Genomic DNA, 5,741 nt, shown 5'->3' with positions numbered 1-5,741 from the left:
TATATGAATGTATGGATATATTTAATTAATTAATTACCTGGAAAATATGAGTGGATGGGTTAATTTATGTTGACGGAAAATTTGTTGATGAAAAATGTGATGCCGTAATACTCCTTGACGTGAAGTTGTGTCTTCCAATGCAGATGCTTTAAGCGTAACAGGCGTGGCTTCACTGAGGATTCCTCAAGCCATTTGCATTGCAAATTAATTGAATAATTGTAAACATTTGCACCAGGACGTTGTAGAGCAGGTCTTGATTGGTTTCATCCTCCCACTGGAGCTGGTTCGGCTGCACCAGTCTCGAGTCATCATCAAAGGATGGCCTTAACCATATCTATCTTTCTATGTTGGAGCCATTTGATAACTGCAGCTCCATTTTAAATTTATTTCCAGCGTCTTCGAGAATGCCTTGTTAGAACTTAATACCTTAACTTGGTGAATCATTTACTCCATTATTACGGTACATGTAAATGCAGGTGCACAATAAGCAAAACTAGTGATGAAGCATGACATCTGCATGTATTTCAATTGCAAATTGAAACCAAATTTATCATCTTTCAGAATCTTAGAATGGTATGGGAATATTTCAATAGATGAAATTGATATTTGTTTCTACGAAATGAAAAATGTATCTCCCAGACTCACCTAAAGTAGTTGTTTTTTTAATATACAAATAAGCTTGATGATCTCCAATCATAATGGGAGAATCCTAGCCTGAAGGTTTTATCCATCTTTTTCAAGAGAAACGATACAAAATCCTGAGAAAGAATTGTCGCAGGTATGCAGAAATTTTAACACCTAGACCAGTTTTAAACATCAGCCATGCCAGAAAATATCATTATACAGAACTATCAATCATGCATGATGGAAATTTTATTGCTATGTTGCTTTGTATGAAAGTATTACAAAAACAAAGGCCTATTTTCAAATGTTGAGCTATTGTGTTTTATATGCTGATTTGCATGTAGCGAATACACTACTTGCGTCATTCATGACATCCCATTGAAGGAAACAATAAAAAAATTGCACAAAATTGAAAAGTATTTGTTTCCAAGCAGAAAACGACATGACCGAAAAACTTTCAATTGCAGCCAATCATTTATAATGCAGTCACATAATGTGGTTCGCGAAAAAGAATTTTGTATCTGAATTAAAACAGCCAATCAATTATAAATGAATCACGCTGCATATTAGCATGTACAAAGTATATGCATAATATACAAATTAAATAAGAAAGTATGATTTGTAAGGCACGTTTCACCCACAATTTACATGGTTCGAACCAAATTATCTAGAAAGCATCATAGTTATCATTAAATTTAAACAACTAGCCACCCCTTGCCAAAAGAGATATGTTTATAATGAAATTGTAATGTTTACACTTGCAAACATACTCGAGAAGTAATCCTCTCAAACATGATCTTACAACTTTGTCCATACGTTCATCGTTCGTAAATTGCCATTGCGGATCAATTTTCTTTTTTCACAGGGCAATTGATCTTCATTCAGCTTTTTACGTAAGTTCTGGTTAGACTACCGGCCTCTAATTTGAATATCTTTGGTCAGCCATTACCTTCTTGATCATCTACCTCTTCAGAGCTGTTGGAACAAGCGTTGTCTACAATTGCAGAAGTATGAGCTCGATTCCTCAAATACTCCAAAATTTCTTTGAATTTTCTTCACAAGGCTGCATCTTGCACATGCTGTCTTTCTTCTGCAACACTTTCATCTTGTTTTCAATTACTATCCCTGAACAAATATGACATTGTCAATCCGTGATAAGTTTCAATTATTAGAATTTTCTTAATTCAGCCATTACCTTCTTCTTCTACCTCTTCAGAGCTATCGAAACAAGGCGTTGTCCACCTGAAAAAACAAAAAGCAATTGCAGATAAGACTATGTTTGTACTTCTTAAAATGGAAGTAGTATAGCTTCAAGATCGATATACTTACCCACGAGCTCCAAACCTGGTATGCATCGAGCTCCACATGACCATAGGACTTACTAATCCCGTATAGGACAGGTTATGGTTCCCGTCAGTGCATTCTTCAGTTTGAGCGGCTAGAAGCTCTTCATCGACCTGCATGTCATGGAAGTTCAATTTTAGTATCGAATAAATGATTAGAAATGCATAATTAGTAAAGATATTGTTCTAGGGAGGCATTCAGAACTAATGGAATTATTGGCACCTTATCGAAAAATCTAGATGTCGTGGGAAGATGATTCGCAACTCTCAGGTTGGTCATATACAACCAACTGTTATAAACAATAGCTCATTCCTCTTCTCTTTCTCTCTCGTAAGGTATTGATGAAAAAGCAGTGAACTGGATTGAAGTGTTGTTCGTAGATTTGGAGTTGATAATAGACCCTTTATTTGATTGTTTCTCTATCTTGCGTTTGTTGCTCAAATCCGCAGCGGAATTTTAGTTTCACTCCAATGTGTTGCCCCTCATCTCATTGCTCAAACACAAACACCCAAAGCAATTATACTAAAATCACACAACTAAATCAACTCAAAATCAAGTTTGGGAGATAGTACTAATAGAAACGGGAAGCCCTAATAATCGAGCAATCCCCAATCACAGAGGCAACTGGGCAGCGGCGACGAAGGATAGAGTTTATGGAGAAGAAAGTAACCCTAATTTGAACAAAAAACCAAAACTTGCTGTTATTTTTATAATATTCAATAGAACCTTCTAGATAGTTCAAATTATTTTTTTTGTTATTAAAAAATATGTATTTTTATATATTTATTATACATATTCTACACTCTTCTAAACCTTGTAATTACATAATGTTCTTGTTGAGTACCTTTTTGTTTTTTTTTTTAAAATAATATTCACCAAAATTTCATAGGTAGTTAATTTTTTTTAAAAAAAAATTATATATCTTTTATATATTCTAAACTCTTCTAACTATACTTTATTTTATATAGCTTTCTAGATGGTTGAATTTTTAATTTTTATATACTATCTCTTTTATTTATGTATATTAATTAATTATAGACTTTCTTAATCTTTTATGTCACTCGTGTCTTTAAAATATATTTTACTATTATTGTTATATATATATATAGTATAAAAATAATAATCTTAATTTATACGAAATTAAGCAAGTAATGAAATTCAACCCAACCTAAAGATTACACATATTCCAATATATTCAAATTTTAGACAATTACTAGAAAAAGAAGGCTTTATCACCAATAAAAAAAATAACAAAATGATTCTAATCTTAAAAAAATAGAAAGGAGCAAGACCAGAGGATATTTCACATGGAATGATATTATTTGAATCAATAGTTAAGATACCTGAGTATGCCAGATGCTCTGCTCTGCTATTTTTGCAATACAAACTTAAGTTGTGTAATTAATTAATTAATCAATCAACCAATCACAAGTATTATTACAACAATTGATTATCAACTGTTTCAATTACAAGATAGATGGACCGGAAGGCATTGAGGGAGAATGGCATGACATGCCTACTCATATGAATGAATACCTATTTCCCAAACTATTGCATAACAAAAAGATATTTGTGGCTTGTGGGTGAATGGTTGAATATAGGTGTCCTAATTATCGATGTGCTTGCTCCTTCCGTGATCAATCGGACACTACAAGAAAAAATCATTTTCGTAACAAAACTTTTTTGTCTCTAAATCTACTGTTTTCGTTACTAATGACATTAGAGACGGAATTAGAAATGGAATTACGTTAGCTACGTGAACTTTAAGGACGGAATTCTGTTACAAATAGATTATTTTTTGGTAGTGGGATTCTTTGCCAACTCAATTTTCGACCTATTATCAACTCGGATACAGTCCCTTCATTATGGATCACTCCCAGATACCTTAGAAGATTTGAAAGCCAGACTGCATGACACACAGTCCAAGAAGCAGCCACATACTCAGCCTCACAAGTCGACAAAGTTACAATAGGCTGTTTTTTTTACAGCCATGTAAAGGCTGCACTCCCAAGCAAGAATACATAACCCAAAGTACTCTTTTGGTCGTCAACATCGCCGCACCAATCATTAGCTGAGTAATCCACTAGTTGGTAATCATCTGATTTTGCATAGAAAAGGCCTAGTGATGGGGTGCCTCGAACATACCTCAGAATTCTCTTAAGGGCCTTCCAATGTGTATAACTTGCTTCCTCCATAAATCTTCTTGTTATTCCAACACTTAGCATAAGGTCAGGTCTCGTATTTGTAAGATACCTCAAGCTACCCATTAAACTTCGATATCTTTCGGGATCAACTCGGTCTCCACCATCAAGTTTGTAAAGTTTCATTCCAAGTTCCATTAGAGTTGAGATAGGGTTACAGTCGTCCATTCTAAACTTCTTTAGAATCTCAATTGCAAATCTTTTCTGAGAAACAAAGATCCCTTCCTTCGACTGCTTCACCTCCAACGTGAGAAAAACTTTATCGGACCCAAGTCTGTCATTTCGAACTCTTTCCTCATTACTTCATTGAATTTCTTAATAAGTTTTGGGTATCTACCAGTGAATATGAGGTCGTCATCATAGAGAGCTACTACCATCATATCATTTTCAGATTTCTTAGTGTACAAGGCGTGCTCGTATGGACATTTCTCGAACCCATTTTTCTTGAAATACCCATCAATTCTCTCATTCCAGGTACGAGGAGCCTGCTTTAGACCGTACAGAGCCTTCTTCAACCTTAGCACCTTATTTTCGTCTCCCTTCTTTATATACCCGAGAGGGTGCTCGACGTACAGCTCTTCCTTCAGCATTCCATTTAAAAAAGCTTACTTTATATCCATCTGTAGGATCGGCCAATGATTCTGAGCAGCTAAGGAGATCAGTAGTCGGATTGACTCCATTCTTGTGACGGGAGCAAAAACTCCATCCTAGTCGATCCCCTCCTTTTGTCTATAACCTTTTACCACAAGTCGAGCTTTATAGCGCTCAACCTTTCCCTCAGCATTCATCTTTCTTTTATACACCCACTTTACTCCAATGGCTCGAGCTCCTTTATAAAGGTCGGTCAGCTCCCATGTTTGGTTGCGTTCAATTGCCTTGATCTCTTCATGCATGGCTGTTCTCCACTTCTCATCTTGGACAGCTTTCTCAAAATTCAAGTCTTCGGAGTCGGCCAAAAGACATACAACATGAACTTCATTTGTAGTGTCGTATATTTCTTGCATTCTTCTCATCCTAGGCTGTTGGGGGTCTATATCTTCATCTGAGGACTCGCTGATTGTTGCTGTTGAAGGCAGAAAAAACTCCGAGCTAGTTTCTTCTTCGCGCGGGTTACTCCAGCACCATTGCTTTGTTTCCTCCACGTGAACATCTCAGCTTACCACTACTTTATTGTTGAAAGAATCAAATCATTTATAAGCTTTGGAGTTCTCATCATACCTGATAAAGATGTATTTCCTGCTCCGATCCTCCAGCTTAGTTCTGTGCTGACTCGGCATTTGCCCATAAGCAACGCTACCGAATACTTTTATATGTGACACGTTAGGTTTCTTACCACTTCAGATCTCCTGAGATGTCTTCTCGCCTAACTTTGCACGTGGACATCTATTCTGCACATAGACTGCGCACTGTACCGCCTCTGCCCAATACTTCTTTGGCATATTCTTTCCTTTCAACATTGATCGAACCATATCACGGATGATTCCATTTTTTCATTATGCCACACCATTTTGCTATGGAGAATACGGGGCTGTTAAGAAATGCCTGATCCCATGTTCCTTGCAGTATTCAGTA

General features: G+C 36.0%; 1 pseudogene; it reads right to left on the bottom strand.

Annotated features, from left to right (window-relative positions):
* Positions 1-3,574: 3,574 nt before the first annotated feature.
* Positions 3,575-5,182, bottom strand: LOC127259844 (uncharacterized mitochondrial protein AtMg00810-like; annotated as a pseudogene).
* Between the last annotated feature and the right edge of the window lie 559 nt (positions 5,183-5,741).

The sequence above is a fragment of the Andrographis paniculata genome, unplaced genomic scaffold (genome assembly GCF_009805555.1).
Source record: "Andrographis paniculata isolate CXL003 unplaced genomic scaffold, ASM980555v1 Contig60END, whole genome shotgun sequence".
NCBI classification, from domain to species: Eukaryota; Viridiplantae; Streptophyta; class Magnoliopsida; order Lamiales; family Acanthaceae; genus Andrographis; species Andrographis paniculata.
Note: the sequence above shows the minus strand (reverse complement) of the source record. Positions and strands in the feature narration are given on the sequence as shown.